We start from the raw sequence: 20738 nt of genomic DNA, 5'->3' as shown, positions 1-20738 counted from the left end.
CATATAATCCATATCCATCCAATCCCTGCAAACATGGTTTTGGGATGTAGTTTCTTGGTGATTTGAAACAAAGTATTTATTTTAAGATAATGCACACCGCTACAATCCGTGTGCCAGCCGAGGATGAACTGAATGCTTCCGGTGATGAGTGGGATGTTTAGTCACGGATTGCGGTAAATTGTGCAGCATTGGTGTCCCGGCAGGATGTAGCCATACCCCGTGACCTGGCCTGGCGCGCCCAACGTGGAACTGGGAACCCGCCCGGAGAGGGATGCTGCCAAGCCCAGCCCTGCAGCAGCCTGGGGCTCGGCTGGACCAGGCGCATGCTCCAAGAGGCCGAGCATGTGGACTGGAAGTAACCCGCAGTGGCACGGAGCGGTGGAGCAGCAGTGGAGGACACCAATGGCTACGCCTGACCAGGACGACTCTGCAATGCTGCCAGGGAAATGGGCCTTCATGGTCAGGTTTAGAAACTCTGCACTTTCAACAACTGCGACTTGAAAATGTTGGCAGATCTGGTGACTTGTATACCCTCTGCTATTTCTATACCCTTGCATTGTATCTATAATTTGCTTATGCATAGTAATACCTGTACTGAACTGTATGCCAAAATGAGTTTCAATATACAGGTGCACAACCTTTTATCCGAAAGCCTTGGGACCAGACACTTTTCGTAATATGGAATATTTCGGCTTTCGGAATGGAAGATGTTTAGAGTAGATTTTGATGGCTGGCTCAGTGGTAGAGTGCTCGGCTCATATCCGCAAGGTCGCGAGTTTGCGCCTCGATCCCGGCAGTTACTCGATCGCGAGTTTGAGTCTTCAATGTAGTTTTTTCTTGCAGAATAGGAGAGAATAGGGAGGGTTAGGCTGGGATCATTCTCTGCGAGATGACCTTAGTGCGGGAGACAAGTGTAGGAGAGGTGTACTGACTGTGTGGGCAGAACTTTGGAAGTGATTGCCCACCATTCTCAAAATCCGCTGTGTCTCCCTGTCCCTGGGATAGCAGGGGGCGATCAAACAGCACAATACCCCCCTCCCCCTCCAACTCCAGAGGAATCCGCTCCCCGATGGGCCGTAACGGCGACAAGTGGCAGTTCGCCCACAGCCCGAGCTGCGCCACCCCAAGAACAAGACGTACCTTGCACACCATCAGCTTCTGCCCCTACGGGGAGCGTGTTCCTCTGGAGTTGGAGCGGGGCTGGGCTGGAGTTGCTGATCTGGGATCTCCGTGCTTGCAGTGGGCCTGGGGGTCGGTGTCCCGATGAGGGGGCGCAGCTCGGGCTGTGGGCGAACTGCCACTTGTCGCCGTAGCGGCCCATCGGGTAGCGGCTTCTAGTGGTCCTGACGTCTCCGGCCACCCCCCTGTACAGGAGCTGAGACTGGGAACTGTACCGCCCTTGCAGGTGAGCAGGAGAGTGGGGTTGTTTGCAGTTGCAGAGGGAGGGGGCAAGGGCGGTACAGTAGGTGGGGTGAAACTGAACGGAGCGACAATCTGCTGCTGCCTGCCTGCTGAGTTAAAAAGTTCCCACGCAAGACCGTGGGAACTTTTTAACTCAGCGGGCAGGCAGCAGCAGATTTTCAATTATTAACCCTCCCACGCAATATACCCTCACCTCTTTTACGAATGGGGATTTAGTTCCCCTTTCTTCGAGGACCGACCGGAGGTTCCGCTGTCACCTCTGCGGGCCGCCCTCGGTGAACATCTTCAAGGACCTTTCTTCAAGGACCGAAAAAATGTCCGCTATTCGGAGCTTTTCGTTATTTGGAATTTCGGATAAAAAGTTGTGCACCTGTAGTACCATTGAACCATTGAGGTATGCAATTACATATTAGGGTGTAATTACATACTTGGGTGTTTTCAGTTTGAGTCTGATAAGATTTATTTTCTGATCAGCAATAGTATTCATTTTCAGAGAAGAAGGCCATTGGTTGATTAGGAATAAGTAGAAATTAGGTTTTGAGCAACCAAATTCAATTGTCTTGCCTTATAAATCTATGTGATATTCTGGATGGCTAATGTTATCAGTGAGTATGACTCTCTGCTCAGTTTGATTTATTGAATTTTTGTGTTAACTAAAGCCATTACTTTGAAATTAACTCAGAATTATATTCTCTTCAAATGGACTTTGAAAAGCAGATGTCAGTTGAAATGTTGGCCATTGACTACAACTCAGTTTTATTCAACAATTCCCTTACAATGTACTAGTGAGTCAAATAATTAGTGATGATATTAAAATAATTATAAATAGCATTGAATATTAAAGGATTTAGGGTTGAAATTTTTATAGGTCAGTGGACAGTTGAATGTGCAGAAAGCTAAAAGCATTTCTTTTTCAGTTGTTTGGATTTACTTCCCCTTGATTAAGCTGTCCTTGCTGTCAGTTATGTTCTTATAAGCCTCCTTGGATCTATTTCATGCTGGAAACAGCTCAGATAAATCCGAAAAGCTTAATGTTTATCCAATGTGAAAATAATTACTCAAAAGTGTTATTCTTAATCCAGCTAATTAGACCAAGGAAAGAAAGATCAGTGTCATTGTGAATTACGCCCTGGCGATTGACTGTTGGTCCTTGTAAGTTTCAGGTGGAGATGTGTGCGGATAAAGGTTAGATTAAATATAATCCAAAATAGCTGCAACCTTAATCTGTTATGATACAAGGATGATCACTTAAAAAGAGCTGGATTGTGGGATTGTTTCTGGTTGGATAAGATGCAACTCGACTGGGACCAGTCTTAAAACATGCTTAGCACCATGTCACAGCAGCTGCAAGCACTTGTGCACGGCTAGAGACGACTGCGATGAGCAGCTTGTCTGCTCTGCGGTCAGCCTGAGGACCAAATTATTTTATATTTCTCTCAGAGAACCTGCATTTACACTCTCTAATTTTAGCCCGTGACCTACGGGAGCTGCAAAGCCATTGTCGTTCGAGCTATAAATAAATAGAGAGAGAGTCATGTCGCCCAGAACGGCAGGAGAACTGTTCAAGCGCAGTACTATTCATAAGAATACAACACCATTGATTTTCGTGCCAACTCAGCGCATTATTCAATGCCGTGTTACCATTTAGAGTATGTTTTGCTTTCAATTTATTTATTTTCTATTATTCTGTTTCTTGAATTAATATTCAGAAATCTAATATTTCTTATCCAATAGAAGTGCCGGTTTGTAGGTTAATTGGCCTCTGTAAAAAAATAAAACACCCCTCATGTTTTGGGAGTGGATGAGAAAGTTCAATAACATAGAACTGTGATAATAGATCGGGTAGATAGAGAGAGTCTTTTATCCAGAGTAGGGAAGCCGGAGGTCACAGGTTTAAGCGAGAGGGGAATGATTTAATGGGAACCAGAGGAACAACTTTTTCACACAGGAGTTGGTGGGTATATGGAACGAGCTGCTAGAGGGGGTAATTGAGGTAGGCACTATGACAACATTTAAAGCAATATTAGGTACACGATAGGTATATGGATGGAAAAGGTTCAGGGGGATATGAGCCAAATGCAAGCAGGAGGGACTAGCGTAGTTGTGGTATCTTGGTCGGCATGGGCATGTTGGACCGACGGACCTTTTTCCATGCGTTATGGCTCTAAGACTCTCTAACTTGTGTGTGTGGGGTTCGCTGGTCGGTATGGAAGTGAGACAAAAGGGCCTGTTTCCATGCTGTATCTCTAAAATAAAAATCCCTCTGAAGTAAAAACCTGAAATATATACGTATAGTTTTATAACTTACGTTCCGACTTCATGTAATGTACAATGTTCTGGGATTCTAAAGCACTGCAGCAAGAGTTGCAGGTGGCTGTGATGTTTTGCTGCACAAAATGCAAGGTTTTGCAAGTAGATTAGCAAATGCGATACGTTCTTTTGCCAGTCCTTTGATTACTGGGTTAATAGACAAAACAAAACATGTCTTCAGTGTAATGTGTCAACAATCAAAATATATTTCTGACTTTGTGTCTATATAGCTTTCAGTAGTCATAGAGTCATAGAGTGATACAGCGTGGAAAGAGGCCCTTTGGCCCAACTGGCCCTCACCGACCAACGTGTCCCAGCTATACTAGTCCCACCTGCCCCCTTTTGGTCCAAATCCCTCTCAACCTCTCCTCTTTGATTGATTTGTCTCAATATTAAAGATTTAGGAACTACAGTTCGACTTGTAAATGTATAGTCTAATTAAAGAAAACAAAGTTAGTAGATGACATTAAAATTGGTGGGTTTGTGGATAGTGAGGCAGGCTGTCAGCTGATACTGCAGGATATAGGTCAATTGGAAATTGGGTCCGAATAATGGCAGATGCCGTTTAATCTGGGCTGAACGGCCTGTTCCTGCAATGTACTGTTCCATGTCCTATGTTCAATGGTGAGTCTTTGGTACATATATGTGCACAATAGTTCACTTTATATTTAAATATAGTGAACGCCAGATTCACTCTTATCATTGATTAATGCAGCAAAAGTGTCTTGTTTGCAATGTCATAGGAATACAGAGGAAACTTCAATGAGAAAAATTGTTTCTCTACTAAATGGCAATGATTTGTACAGTCTAAGTTGGGGGAATTATCTTTCCTGTTTACGATTAAGCAAAACATGTGAACAATATTGCCCTCTATGTTAGAAGGTACACAAAATTGCTGGGGAAACGCAGCGGGTGCAGCAGCATCTATGGAGCGAAGGAAATAGGCGACGTTTCGGGCCGAAACCCTTCTTCAGACTGATGGGGGGTGGGAGAAAGAAGGAAAAGGGGAGGAGGGGGAGGAGCCCGAGGGCGGGCGGATGGGAGGGTGGGAGGAGACAGCTAGAGGGTTAAGGAAGGGGAGGAGACAGCAAGGGCTAGCAAAATTGGGAGAATTCAATGTTAATGCCATACGGACGCAAGGTCCCCAGACGGAATATGAGGTGCTGTTCCTCCAATTTCCGCTGTTGCTCACTCTGGCAATGGAGGAGACCCAGGACAGAGAGGTCGGATTGGGAATGGGAGGGGGAGTTGAAGTGCTGAGCCACCGGGATTTCAGGTAGGTTATTGCGGACTGAGCGGAGGTGTTCGGCGAAACGATCGCCCAACCTACGCTTGGTCTCCCCGATGTAAATCAGCTGACATCTAGAGCAGCGGATGCAGTAGATGAGGTTGGAGGAGATACAGGTGAACCTTTCTCGCACCTGGAACAACTGCTTGGGTCCTTGAATGGAGTCGAGGGGGGAGGTGAAGGGACAGGTGTTGCATTTCTTGCGGTTGCAGAACTTTGCCCCCTTGCCCTCTATGTTAGTTTAGTTTAGAGATACAGCGCAGAAACAGGCCCTGTACCTGTACGCCTTTGGAGTGTGGGAGGAAACCAAAGATCTCAGAGAAAACCCACGCAGGTCACAGGGAGAACGTACAAACTCCGCACAGACAAGCACCCATAGTCAGGATCGAACCAGGGTCTCTGGCGCTGTAAGGCAGTGGCTCTACCGCCACGCACACAACATGATTGACCGTATTATATATTCATCACCAAATGAATTGCTCTGCACATCCTAAAGATATTTCAAACATTTTTATGAAATCCGAAATCTAAACTCTTGTTTGTCACCCTATTTATGTGAGGTAAGCATGCATAAATACAAAATACCAGCTTGGCCAGCAATAAGAAGATAACTCTCTATTGGCATGCTATTTCTGAACGCTGCTTCTATCATTCAACTAAGGAACACAGAAAAAGTAGAGTGAAGCCAAAATTCCAAGAGTTTTGATTGTACCTGATGGAAGTCTATAGAGGAACGCAGCTGTCTCTACTTCTTCTCTTGTGGCTGGCACTTGTTTCCCTCTGGAGTTACCGAGAAAATTCAGTGAGACATCTATTTAGATTTCTTCCTTGTTGCTTTTGAGCATAACTTGGAAATGTATTTGATATTAAAATCACAGCAAACAATTGTCTTCCATTGGATGTGAATGATAGGTTAAACTTTGGATCATATTTTAGTGACAATTGATGTCTTGCGATCGGTAATGCAATTGTAAGATCCTGTATAATAAATAGAATTTCACAATTTCATTGTATATTTATAATACTCACATAAATGCATATATATGCGTGCGTGCGTGTGTGTGTGCGTGCGTGTGTTTGTGTGTGTGTGTGTGTGTGTGTGTGTGCGTGTGTGTGTGTGTGTGTGGTGTGTATGGTGTGTATGTACATATATACAATACAAGACTAAGTGGAACCCGTCGGGTCCCATGTTCACATGGGAGGGCTGGTCCACCAACGTAATATTCCACCTCTTCTCCAGCAATTCCAATATTGTATGCCAGTGGGGGGGGGGGGGGGGATTTATGGAACACTAGTTTGGGTATTGTGGGCTGAAGGGACTGGTTTCCAGAGGGCTAGTATGGACATTGTGGGCCAAATAGATTCTTGGGGTGGCAGCTCAGTCACTCAAGTCTGATGTGCTGGCAGCTCACTCACGGCTGGTGGGTGAGCAGTTGACTCACGGCTATTCCTTGAAATTCCATTTCAAGTAGGGTACAAGGCCACCAAATTCAAATGTAGTTTCCCTACCATTTAAAGCAGGGTGCAAGGCCACCAAATTCAGGTGCAGTTTCCTACCACTTTAAGCAGGGTGCAAGGCCACAGAATTCAAGTGCAGTTTCCGACCACTTCAAGCAGGGTGCAAGGCCACCTAATGCTAGCGCTGTTTAATGCCATTTCAAGCAGGGTGCAAGGCTACCAAATTCAATTTCATACCACTTCAAGGAGGGTGCAAGACAACCAAATTGAAGTACAGTTTCATACCATTTCAAGCAGGGTGCAAGGCCACCAAATTCAAGTGCAGTTTCATACCATTTCATGCAGGGTGCAAGGCCACCACATTCAAATGCAGCTTCATACCATTTCAAGCAGGGTGAATCCACCATAAAACCACACAAAACACCACATAAACACCACACTCACAGTTCAGTAAACATTCAGTGTGTTCAGTTGATTCACAGCTCAGACTGAGCCGCACCCAACCTTCCGGGTTTTATAATCCCTCCCCCCTCCCACCAGAAGGGGCGTGGCCTTCATGGCGTGATTGGCAGGAGATCGATTCTCAACATTTTGTTAAACACTAAACTCTTTTATTTTTCATTGATGGGAAGAATCCTCTGCACCTGATGAGCAGAGGGGGACTGAGTAAGATGGCCAAAATTCACAGCCGTAAGTGGTAGTATATAAATCAATATACAGTGCAAACAGGAAGTTATGCAGTTACCACCACCAACAACCATTTGCAGTGCAGCATTTCAAAGCAGTTACCACCACCAACAACCATTTGCAGTGCAGCATTTCTAAGCAGTTACCACCACCAACAACCATTTGCAGTGCAGCATTTCAAAGCAACCACATTTACATTTTCAAACAACATTAAGGGCACTCACAGTTGATTAAACATGTGTTCAGTGTTATTCACAGGTCAGAGAAACGTGAATCTCTCGCTTCCTCCATCTTGCAGAGACTGAGTGAGGCACAACACTTCCAGGTTTTATAGTCCCTCCCCCCCTCCCCACCAGCAGGGGCAGCAGAGAGAATGTCAACATTTTTTAAACATTAATAACTCTTTTATTTTTCATCAATGGGGAAAATCCTCTTGTCCTGCTCAGTGGATGGGAACTCTGAGTAAGACGGCCAAAAATCACAGCCGTAAGTTGCAACGTTTTTTCCAAAATCATGAAACAGAAAAACAGGAAGTGGTCAAGATCTTACTTTTGGTAATATAGATATACATAATGTATATTTTACATACAAGTTCTATAATCCTACTCCTCCATCCAGTTCATAAAGGATATTTTTAATCGCTGACTTTAATAAAATTAAAAATGATTCCTCTAGTCATAATTGCATATTAACAACCCACACATATATACACACACACACACATATATATTGCACACATATGTATGGAACTAATATATTGCACTTATACACAGCATAGAAAATCATTTTTAAACCCACTGTAACTAACGTTGAGCTCTTGTAATATAAAATGAGTCATAGCAAATCCACAGCTCTGTTCTTTCATGTTTTGGAAGATTGGGTTTTGTGGACCTACAGACCAAACGATGTGATGTGAGTGAGTGCCCAATGACTGCACACTTCAAAACCATGGGAACTATTTTCTCCTGGAAACTAAAATAAATTACTAGGAACACATTGATGTAACAAGCATGCGACACAATAGCAAGAGCCTTGCCAAATTTCCAGTGTAGCACTGATCAATCTGGAACCAGTGATCCTCTGGTAAAAAAATCTTTGTACACATAGTACTGAAAAAGAGCATTGCACAATTGCATTCTGACCAGACTATCTTCTCTTCATTTTCAATAAAAAAAATAACAGAAATGTTATTGCACTCCTGTTTTGTTTTCTAATATATTATTATAATTAAAAACTGCAGAAGAGAAATTGCTAAGAGTACTGGGTTTCACCCAATATCATATAAAGTTGTTGCTCAGAATCTCCAAACCGCAGAGAAAAATAGTGGGTAAAATCAAGTGGGGTTTTTGTATTTTAGATTTATTCATCTTTTCCACTGCATATTTAGAATTGTATGTTCTTAATTATTGCTTACGATGTATTTCGAGAATGAATACTCAGAAACCCCATTCGCATGGGCTGGGCTGAGGACCAAAATCTTCAGTAGACAGTCAGCACCTGTCAGAAGACTCCTCAGTACTAACATTTTTAACAAATGACCCAACAGCATAGCTAACTAGCATCAAAGTTGTGAGCGCTGCTGCAAATATCAGAGTATTTTTGGTATTCATTGGTCCAGTGCCACATATTCTATTTATTTCATGATAATGCTTCTCAATAATGGGGCTGTGAGACTTTAGTTTTAAATAGATTTACAAGTCATGTTTATCAAGTCAAGTCAAGTTTATTCGTCACATACACATACGAGATGTGCAGTGAAATGAAAAGTGGCAATGCTCGCGGACTTTGTGCAAAAAGACAAACAAACAAACAACCAAACAAACTACAAACAGAATGGAACAGAATCACATATTATTTTACATATTAAATATCGTGGGCTAAAGGAAAAAGAGAAAAAAACAGCACTTTTTAAAAAAAGCAGTAGAATGGTACAGTAAAAGTTAGTCCCTGGTGAGATAGGAGTTTACAGTCCTAATGGCCTCTGGGAAGAAACTCCTTCTCAACCTCTCCGTTCCAATAAAACCCATGGAGACATGGGTTTTATTGGAATGGTAGTTCTTGTTTGTCAGGGAATCCCATTTTCATCTTAAGCAACTCTTACCTAATCAATTGTTGCTAAACTCCAAAAGACACTAATGTTTTTCCACATCAATGTACAATTTTCTTTTCAGAAAATGTGAGAAGTAAAAATGCATTTTGCTAACTGTGTATTAAGAAAAAATACCGAATGACCTTTTCTCAATAATTATTGTGTTTTTCTTTTGTAAATGAGGAGCCTGGAGGTACAGTCTCCACACACTGTTTGCCCCATTCTCGGGCAGTGATGAGGAGTGATAGGAGTTGGTTCTACACCTTGGCTCCTCAACTAATGGCCAAGGAATGCCTGACGCAGCTTTCAAAAATATGAGTAACGAGCCTGTTGGGATACTGCTCACCGAAGGCAGTTGTGGGATTTAAATGGACTCTTTTGGGGATGTATGTTGGTGTGTTCTCTCCTCCTTTATCATAAGGTCATAAGGGATAGGAGTAGAATTAGGCCATTCAGCACATCAAGTCTACTCCACCATTCAATCATGGCTGATCTCTCTCCCCCTCCTAACCCAATTCTCCTGCCTTCTCCCCATAACCTCTGACACCCGTAATGATCAAGAATCCATCTATCTCTGCCTTAAAAAATATCCACTGACTTGGCCTCCACAGCCTTCTGTGGCAAATAATTCCACAGATTCACCACCCTCTGATTAAAGAAATGTCTCCTCATCTCCTCCCTAAAAGAATATCTCCAGCGTCTCTCTCCTGGTACTGCGGTCTACCATGCCACTGGGTCACCGGGGCAGGTTCCCAGTTCCGTAGCCTGCCGATCCTTCAGGTTGTCCGCACAGGCTCCAGGTTCCGCAGCCACGGCACTTAGGAGGGCCTCTGCCACACGGCACCTCGCATTGTAAAGCCATTGGTGCTCTTCATTCAAAAAGAAGTTCCAAATATATTCTGCTTGGGCTCTGGAATCAGGAAGTTTGAAGTAGCTTCGAAAATTGCAGGGTTATTTTTTTGCAGTCTGCTCCTTGACCTACCTTCAGGCCTGACCACATAGCTGCCATCACAAGTAAGCCAACTGATTGTCTACCCACTCCCACTTTTCAGCGGCCATTGGACCGCTGGTAGTTTCGTAGATGGGCGGTACAGTGGCACAGAGGTAGAGTTGCTGCCTTACAGAGCCAGAGACCCGGGTTCGATCCTGACTATACGGTGGTGTCTGTACGGACTTTGTACGTTCTCCCTGTGACCATATGGGTTTTCTCCAGGTTCTCCATTTTCCTCCCACACTACAAAAGCATACAGGTTTCTTTTGTAAATGAGGAGGAGGTGCTGTCCTGAACGGCTGCCTGTCCTGCAGCTGTCCGTTTTTTCCCCTTCTTTTTTATTATTTTTAGTTCGTTAAATGTATAGTCAGGGGGCCTAAATCTTTTATGTGTGGGGGGTGGTGGGGGGGAAGGGGGAAACTGCTTTTCTAAGTCCCTACCTGGTCGGAGGGGTTGCCTTCCTCCGAGCAGCGACTTCGACCTGTCCTCGCGGCCTACCAGCGGGTCCTGGAGCGACGTTTCCCTGAGGACCTGGCCAGAACATCGGCGGTGGCGGCGGCGCAGAACGTTGGCGGCGGCGGCGGCGCGGAACGTCGGCTTTGGCGGCGGCACAGCGCTGGAGCGCTATTGCGGAGCGGGCGATGCCTTTCCTGGGTCGCCGCGCTGGAACTCCGGTATGCTGGGACCGCCGAGGAAAACATCGTGGAGCCGCGGTTCTGCGGAGCGGCCAGCTGCGGCGTTTGAACTAACATCTCGCCGAGATCACCAGTGTGCGGAGCTCCGTCTGGCGTGGTCTGTTGGCTTGGAAGCCGCAGGCTCCGGTGGGAAGGCGGCCGTTCCTGGCACCCCAAGCCGCTGGGGGTTCTCCCGACGCCGGAGTACCATCACCCGGCGAGAACATCGGGCGCCGTGGCGGCGACTGTGGAGGCCTCAATAGGCCCGACTTTGGGTGGACAAGAGGATGGGGACTGGACTTTGTGCCTTCCCCCACAGTGGGAATCACTGTGGGGGGATGTTTTGGTGTTGAATTTCTTTGAATACTGTGTTGTATTTTTATTAGTGTGCTGCATGGACATCAGAATTTCCCCTGAATAAGGGGATTAATAAAGTATTTATCTATCTTATCTATCTATCTATCTAGGTTTGTAGGTTAATTGGTTTCTGTAATTTGTAAATTGACCCTAGTGTGCAGGATGGTATACGGGGCGATTGTTGGTTGGCACAGACTCGGTGGGCCAAAGTGGCTGTTCTTGCGCCGTATCTCTGATGTCTAAAGTCTAAAGATGCAGTCAAATGAGGATTTAACCAGAAAACAGACTCAAAACATCTCAGCTCGCTTTGTCTAACTATGGGATGCATTTACTGCAGTCCAGGCAGACTATAGACAGGGATAGCTGTTGATCAACTAACACTGCCTATTCCTGGGAAATATATGGTCAGTGGGATCATCTGGCACATGGTGGCCACGTGGTGGCCACAGGGTTTCGGCCCGAAACGTCGCCTATTTCCTTCGCTCCATAGATGCTGCTGCACCCGCTGAGTTCCTCCAGCAATTTTGTGTACCTTGTGTGGACAACAGGTCCCTTGCCCAGAGTTGGTGAATCAAGGATCAGAGTACATAGGTTTAAGGTGAAGGGGAAAAAAAATAATTGGAATCTGAGGGGTAACTTTTTCACACAAAGAGTGGTGGGTGTATGGAATAAGCTGAGGTAGTTGAGGCAGCCTATCCCAGCATTTAAGAAAGAGTTAGACAGGTACATGGATAGGACAGGTTTGGAGGGATATGAACCAAACATGGGACTAGTGTAGCTGGGACATGTCGGCCGGTGTGGGCAAGTTGGCCTGAAAGGCCTGTTTCCGCACTGTATCACTCTATGTTTCTAACAAAATACTAGCAGAATAGCAAAGTTGCAAATCATTTTAATTTTCATTTTCATTGAAGTCCCTACAGCTGTTGTCAACTACACCATAAGCACCATTTTCATCCGTGTTTTGTGGAAAGGAGAATTGCTGGCACGCTGGGAGCACCCAATTAGTTTTCTGCACCATATCATACCCTGATCAGAAATTAATAATTGACTCATCAATGATTGATATCTGCATAATTTATTGAGAAATACCATTGATTACAGAATGTACAAGACAATGAATGGCGGTGCTGGCTCGAAGGGCCGAAGTGCCTCCTCCTGCACCTATTTTCTATGTTTCTAAGACTTTGTACTTTAGAGATACAGTGCATAAACAGGCCCTTCTGCCCACCGCTTCCGCGCCGACTAGCAATCACCCCATACACTAGCACTATCCTGCACATTGGGGACAATTTACAATTTTTATCGAAGTCAACTAACCTACAAACTTGTTCATCTGTGGAGTGTGGGAGGAAACTGGAGCACCCGGGGAAAACCCACGCTGTCACAGGGAGAACGTACAAACTCCGTACAGTCAGTACCCACAGTCAGGATCAAACCCAGGTCCTGGAGCAAGTTTTTTTTTGTCAAATTTGGTACTGGAAGGGAAGGCATCAGAACTTCTCCAAATGGAGACTCATTCCAATATTATTTTTTAAACATGAAAGCTTTTTGCTCCTGAGAAAATGTTTAGATAACCTGAACACTTTCCATTGTTTGATGACAAGGTCACAGTTGTTTGAAGAATAATGTTGGAATAATTTTGTTTCAACCTTCTTCGACTTATATGCAAACTGAGATTAACAAAAAAAAAGGATATGTGATGATATTGATGCAGGGTTAGTTCTAAAGAAACTGTTGAAAAACGAACAAGGGTTTAAACAAAGCAGCCATGAGCCCCTGTGTCTGGACACTGTGTGAATAGCAGTCCTATTCATCTTCAATTCGTCACACAGTTATTCATATCAATGTCGTGTAATTGCTGGTTGTGACTACAAACGTACACAGTTGGAAGCCAATTGCACATAATGCTTAACTGTTTGCTGTCATTGCTACGCGAAAGGGCTGTGCATAAGGTTCTTATTCTGCAGATAGATGAGAGAAATAGTTAATTTCCTCTTTGATATATTGCTAAACAGCTCCAGATATAAGGAGAGAGAGAGAGATAGAAAAAAAAGTTAGATTTACCCTCTCATGACCTGCTGAGGAATGCTAGAAAAATTATTTCCAGAATATTTTGCCGACATTCCTTGAAGTTGCGAAGGTGATTTACATAGCAGCTCTACTGCAGCCGTTGGAGTTATTTCATCTTGCTACTGTAAATTGCTTACATTTTTTCAGTCCTAATTTGTATGCTTGTATTGTTGTGATAAATTATGGAGGTACAGAACTGAAAATGGTGTGTAGATTGTCAAAGAAATTGAGTGCAGTCAGCCTTAAAAGTGGTGGATGATGTGATAAAAAAAAAGCTACCTTACTCTGACCATGTCACATATGTCATCAATGAGGAGCTGCTTTTAACTTTCATTGCCCAGAGCTGGGAAAGTGAGTGGCTTTATTAAATTAAATGGTAGCATTTTGTCTGTTTTGTTTCGCTGTGACCATGAAATTCTGTCATGATACGAGTAAAATGTGTGACCTATTATCCCGGTTAATAAACTACTTTTCGCGAAGCATCAAAGTGCAATACGATGGTTTTTCAATAATTTGATTGATGTTTGTTTCCCAATCATAGTAGATTACTATTTGGATTGTTGTTGCAAATTAGCAGTTATTTGAGACATCTATTTAATTAGGGATTTCCTGTGGAAAATTTGTTATGGTGCAATTCCATTCTAAAAATAGCTTCTTCAAAAAAAGTTTGGATAAAGATATAAATGAGGGGAAATGTTTTAATCAAAGCTGAAAATAAATTGATCTGCACAGCAGTCTGAGAAAGGCAAAGAGTGATTGAAGCCTCATTGTAATCTTCCATTGAAGAATTTTCCTTTGTACTTTGAATTTTGGTTTGTTCCAAATTTTAATGTTCATGCATTTATCAATCTCACTCGCATATAATTGTTATAGTTATGACCCTGCATACATTAAATCTGAAGAGGTTCTGGTAAATACTAAATGATGAAACCATATATTACTTGTTCTCATAATGTTTGAACTTTTTATTAAATAATATTGAATGTCCACGGATGGGAGAACTAAACAGATAGATTCCGTTAAATAAAATGGTGCAAAATATTTTGTCATCCCGTGTTAGTTTGTACAAAAAAATAATAATTGGAAAGGAAAATGCCTGATTGAATCGACAATTACTGAGATATTTTATGACAAGCTTCAAATTTCTGATTTAGACATTTTCTTAGTAAATTCTGTGCAAGAAATTGGATCAGTTTAATCCATGTTTACAATAAACACGTCTGGAGTTGTTAAAATAACAAGTGATTGAGTCGAGGTACTAATTGCATTAACAGCCCATAAAGCTTAAGTTGTATGTTGCTAAGGGTTAATTTAACATTTTTAGAATATTTTAAAATACTACTTATTTCTGACAATGTGTACATTATTCTGATGCAAAGGTATCTCTAGTGACAAGTATAGAAAGTTTATTGCACTTACAGCGTGATTTAAAAAAAAATAGATTCGCTAGTTTTTGATGTGTTGATTGGGAAGGGGGAAAGGACAGCTGCAAACAGATCTCCAGAGACAAGGCTCGATAGCTAAATGAAGACCTCTAGTGCTTTCTTGTTAGCCAAGATAGATCTATGTCCAGATGAACCGCAATTAGTCAATCGTGAAGGCTCTAGGTGGATGCGATCAGAAGCCACAAATCAGTTTTCTCTGGGACTTAGTTATTGGCAGATTTGGCCCCAGGCATGGTCCAACTGCTGCTGGCCTAGCTGGGATTTTTCCCATACTGAAGTGTTTTTAAGTCCGGGACTGAGAGAGAGTGATGATCCATCCAGTCATGTCATGAGCCTGTCAGATATCTATCAATGAATCACCAAGTGATTTGCCTGATTGTATGTAACGGGGTACATCCTATTAGCAATAATGCTGACTGCTAATTTGGTGCATGTATTTTGTTTTCTCCCTTAGAGAGATGGGCATCATGGCTACTTGGATGCATATATTTCAGCCTGATTCAGTGTGAATAGTTAAAAGTATTAGATTTTTTTGTATTTGGATGACAACAAACTTATATATCTAACATTAGACAATTTCATCTTAACTATTTACCATCAAAATCTATTTCAAGCGTCTAATAATATTTATACGGCTCATTAACTGGGCAGCTTATTTCCTTATTTTTCCTCAGGAAATACTACACTACATTTTATTTTTGGGATCATGATTTAATTAGCTGCTTATTAGAGATGTTTACAATAACACTAATACTAATCCATTGTTAAATTTCACATACAATTTTTAATGTTAAGTTATTCCTCCATAATAAAGACCAATTTGCATCTTATTTGCAATTTATGAATAATTATCTGACCGCTATGTTAGATATTAAAAAATCATTAATTCCTACACTGCTAAATATACAGGCCAAAATTAACCATTTGTAAAATATGTCAATTAAGCTTTCAATAAAAGCAACACTAAGCAATTACATCTAATACAGTTGTACAATAATAAGTAAAGAGGTACGCAAACACATCGTGAAGGTTGGGACCAGGGAAAGCGGAGGAGCGCGGTCTGCGCGATGAAGATGAAGGTAAACGGTTGCCACGGAGTACCTTAAGCCCTTTAGAGAGTGCGGGGGGGGGGGGGGGGGGAGGGGGGGAGGGAGAGAAGGGGAGAGAAGGGAGAGAAGGGGAGAGAAGGGGAGAGAAGGGGAGAGAAGGGGAAACAAGGGGACAGAAGAGGGATAGAAGGGGGACAGAAGGGGGACAGAAAGGGAAGAGAAGGGGAAGAGAAGAGGGAGAGAAGGGGGGGAGAAGGAGTGGAGACTTTTAAGAAGTTTAATAAAGTTTAGCGGGCATTTTACCTACCGGTCGGTTTTCCTAGGTCGTGAATCTCCAATGAGCCAATTAAAACGCCCGGTCAGCGAAGGAGATGGCCTACGACTGCTATCGAGTGCCTGTAACTAAATAGCGACCCCACTCCACTGCACTCTGAGTGAAAAAGACCCATGCCGACCATATTTGACCCGCGGAAAATGTTTCAATATGCTGAAAATTTGTCCGCGACGTAGCTGAGGCCGCGAGTTGGTAGGAACCTCCCTCGACCATGAAGGAGAGTTCCAGCCACTTCATATGACCTCCTAGGACCTCATGTCGACCACGCTGCGAGTTTGAGTCCAGGGCAAACTCTTCTAAACTTGCAGCTTAGGTCGCCCAAGTGTGTCATCCCTTTAAGCGATTGAAGAATTATACTCTAAATAAATACATCACATAATCCAAACCTAATTTCTCATGTACAAGGTTATTAATATTACAAATTTGATGTTCTAAGGCAGGTGTTGATCCTTTGTTTATATTTTTCTAACTTTTATTGGCTTGTTGCTTAGTTATTTTCTTTACCTGCTATAATCGTTGTCATGGTAATTCTAAAGAATAATGGGACTTTTAAACCATGACGATATATCTAGCTGTCTGTTAGTTACAATTTTCAGTTTGTTTCGCTTCTGTCACCTAACATTGGAGGAATCGGCAGTTTTTAATGCCAGCTCTTGTTGCAACTTTTCAAATTTCTTGTTTTACATTAGCTTTGACCTTTCAACATGCAGCTGCAACACTTGTCTATGTGCAGTTGTCTCCAGAACTGGGAGTTATGGTGCCTGTGCTGCCGTGCTGTTGTGATGAAGCATTCTATTTATATTAAAATTAGGGCATTCCTATGGGGGACATCGCTGAGAATGAAACAGCAAACATTGAGCTGTTGAAACTGCACACCTAGAGGGACAATAACAGGAAGATGGCAGTTCTTCTTTGAGATGGACTCTAAGGAATGAGAACTCCATTTGGGAGCTCTCTTTCACAGCCCCATTGCCACTTAGGTGCATTCTAAGTGTCAGCACAGCGCTGATTGAAAAAACAGCAAGAATAAACTAACAAAGATCTCTGCTTCAGGATCGCAGTGGGCTTATAAAGCATCACGATGGAACATATAAACATGGCAACATTTAGGATTTGTCACAGTTGAAAAGGAACCAGGACTTTATATTTCACATAAAACAAACAAAACACCTGCAGTTTCTCATTAAGAACAAGGCACATTTGTGATATATCCAACAGTTGCGATATAGCAGGGGGAAAAAATTGGTTATATTGGTCTCAAATGGCCAGTTGGTGACATGGATTGAATTGCATTGACAGCCCCATCGTGGTGGCAAAATGTTGTACCTAATTCAGATTAATTTTGATAGCTCCGAGTACGTTTTGGTCCATGCTGGGAAGCGAGAGATATGCCTGGGAGCTTGAATGTTGCAGACTGAGCCAAGAAATGCGGAGCAAAAAATCATATGACTCACATATGTGCTGGCCATGTTCACCAACTTCTAAATTTTCGGATAGAATTTCAACCTCATAACATGCTGCTCACAATTCTGGATATATCGTTTATATTAATTTGGAAAAAAACAACCTTTCTTAGCTTGAGTATTCTTAGGTTTAGTTCAGTTTAGTTTAGTTTAGAGAAACAGCGCAGAAATAGGCCCTTCGGCCCACCAGGTCCGCACCGACCAGCGATCCCCGCATATTAACATTATTCTACACACACTAGGGGCAATTTTACATTTACAGCAAGCCAATTAACCTACAAACCTGTACATCTTTGGAATGTGAGAGGAAACCGAAGATCTTGGAGAAAACCCACGCGGGTCACAGGGAGAATGTACGAACTCCGTAAAGACAGCACCGATACTCGGGATCGAACTCGGGTCTCTGGTGCTGTAAGACAGTAGCTCTACCGCTACGCCCCAAAATGATTGACATTATATATTCATCACCAAATGAATTGTTCTGCCCGTCCTCAAGATATTTCAAACAATTCAAATGCCACCATGCTCCCATTTGTTTGTTATTTCCATCTGTTTCCCTCTTTATTTATTTGTATTTCCAAATTTATCTTCACCACAGCTTCTTCCTAGTCTTACCTTAATTGTTTCTTCTTACTTACCATCACCGACCCTGCTGTTAATGCTGCTGGCTCTCTCTGGGTTCACCACTCATGGGGCACAATGTAGTGCTACACATGTCTGCAGACATCCCAGCATTTAGTTGGGAAGTCGACGGTGGAGCCTTACGATGGCAGTGAAGCCTCGTGGTCCACCCGAGGTCGGCGGTCGATGAGGGCCCGGGGGATCCTCCGTGAGGGGGGGAGGGGGAAGAACAATGGAGGACCCAGCCATGTGGGGGGGTGGGACAAAGGAGGAGCCGGCATACTTTGTAACTTTGTGGCAACTATTTGTATACCTGGGGTATGCAAGCAAGGAGTTTCACTGTGCCTTGTCACGTGTGAAAAAAAAATATTCAATTCCATTCCATTCCATTGAAACTGCTCATGACGGAACTGAAAACAAGGACATTAGTCACCATTCAAATCATCAGGAACAATTGATTGCCAGGAGAAAGATAGGTGGTGTTTTTAAAATGTCATTATTTTGGCTTAAATGTTTTTAATTGGGTTGTGCATGTGTTTTTCCAGTGAAAATTGGCATGTAGTGCAGAGGCTTTATAGTTTTGTTATATCACTGCTCAGACCTCATTTGGAGAATTATGAGCAGTTTTGGGCACCATATCTGAAGAAGGATGCGCTGGCGATAAAGAGGGTCCAGAGGAGGTTAATGAGAATTACCCCCAGGAATGATTGGGTTAACATATGATGAGTGTTTGACAGCACTGGGTTTGTACTTGCTGGAGTTTAGAAGGGTGAGGGGAGACCTCATTGAAACTTGCTGAATAGTGAAAGGCCTGGATAGAGTGGATGTGGAGAGGATGTTTCCATGAGTGGGAGAGTCTTGAACCAGTCCATAACCACAGAATAAAAGGACATTCCTTTAGAAAGAAGGAATTTCTTTAGTCAGAAGGTGGTGAATCTGTGGAAACCATTGCCACAGAAGGCTGTGGTGGCCAAGTTAATGGATCTTTTTAAAGTGGAAATTGATAGATTCTTGATTAGTACGGGTGTCAGGGGTATTGGTAGGCAAATATGTTTTATTATTTATTATTATTTTTTATTTTTTATTTTTATGATACTGCCTGTAAGGGAAATTCATTTCGTTGTCTCTAACTGAGACAATGACAATAAATTTGAATACAATACAATACAATACAATACAATATTGGGGGGGCAAGAGAATGTGGTTAAGAGGAAAAGATAGATTGGCCATTTGATGGGTCGAATGGCCTAATTCTGTTCCTATAACTTATGAACATGAACAATAAATAGTAAAAAGTATTATTTTACCACTATTCTTAGTTTTAATGTTACAGGTGTTTTTGAATGTTTGTCAGGGCAACCCAGGGAAGGAGCTGACACAAATATATTGAGAGGCCATGTGGTACATGGTCCTCCTCAATCATCTGGAAGAAAGTATTCCTTCATCAGACAGGATCCTAGATATGAGCTCACAGTAAGGGTGTACACAGCACCATCTCCTCAACCCCCCACTCCCCCCCACCACCCACCATTAAATGAACAATGTAAAACCATGAATATTAAACCCTTTGTGTAGTTTGCCCATGCTTCATTAGAAGCTCAATGGGACAGCTACTAGAGCTGATGCCTTACATCCTCAGAGACCCTGGGTTTAACCCTCATCTCCAGTGCTGTCTGCGTAGAGTTTGCATGTTCTTCCTGTGACTGCACGCATTTCCTTTTTTGGGATCTGGCAGAGTTCCACTTCCCAAAGATATGCAGGTTGGTAGGCAAATTAGCCACTGTAAAGGGCCTGTCCCACTGACGCGACCTTTCAGTGATTGTCTTCGACCTTCAAGCTCGAGGGCACTCGCCTGAAAAACCATCAGCGATGGAACCGCGAGCTGGATCGACCGACCGCACACACACACACACACACACACACACACACACACACACACACACACACACACACACACACACACACACACACACACACACACACACACACATCGCAAAGGTGGGGGCAGGGGAAGCGGGAGAGCGCTGTCTGAAATTCACACCCACGATGAACAGAAAGGTAAAAGACGGCTGCACAGTGTACGGTAAGTCCATTAGAGAGCAGGGGGGGGGGTGGAGAGAAGGGTGGGGGGGTGGAGAGAGGGAGAGAAGGGTGGGGGGAGAAAGGGTGGGAGGGGGAGAAAGGGAGAGAAGGGGGGAGAAGGAGTGGAGACACTTTTAAGAAGCCAGACAACTTATAATAAAGTTTACCGGTCGGTTTTCCTTGGTCCTGAAAACTCCAATGAGCCAATTAAAATGCCGGGTCAGCAAAGGAGATTGCCTACGGCTGCCCTCGACTGCCTGCAACTACATAGCAACCCCACTCCACTGCAGTTCAAAAGAACCATGCCGACCAATTTTTACTCGCGGAAAATGTTTCAACATGCTGGAAAATTATCCGCGACTTAGTTGAGGCCGCGAGTATGCGGGAACTTCCCTCGA

At 43.2% G+C, this 20738-nt stretch overlaps 1 long non-coding RNA gene across 1 annotated transcript in view; it reads right to left on the bottom strand.

Moving 5' to 3' along the window:
* LOC116971550 overlaps nt 1-18355 on the bottom strand; it is a 69005-nt gene extending 50650 nt beyond the window's left edge. Inside the window, exon 1 of the long non-coding RNA XR_004411520.1 lies at nt 18253-18355. This is a non-coding gene — a long non-coding RNA (uncharacterized LOC116971550). The remainder of the gene's footprint in view (nt 1-18252) is intronic.
* Between the last annotated feature and the right edge of the window lie 2383 nt (nt 18356-20738).

The sequence above is a fragment of the Amblyraja radiata genome, chromosome 1, assembly GCF_010909765.2.
Source record: "Amblyraja radiata isolate CabotCenter1 chromosome 1, sAmbRad1.1.pri, whole genome shotgun sequence".
Classification (NCBI taxonomy): domain Eukaryota; kingdom Metazoa; phylum Chordata; class Chondrichthyes; order Rajiformes; family Rajidae; genus Amblyraja; species Amblyraja radiata.
This window is presented reverse-complemented; position numbering and strand designations above follow the sequence as displayed.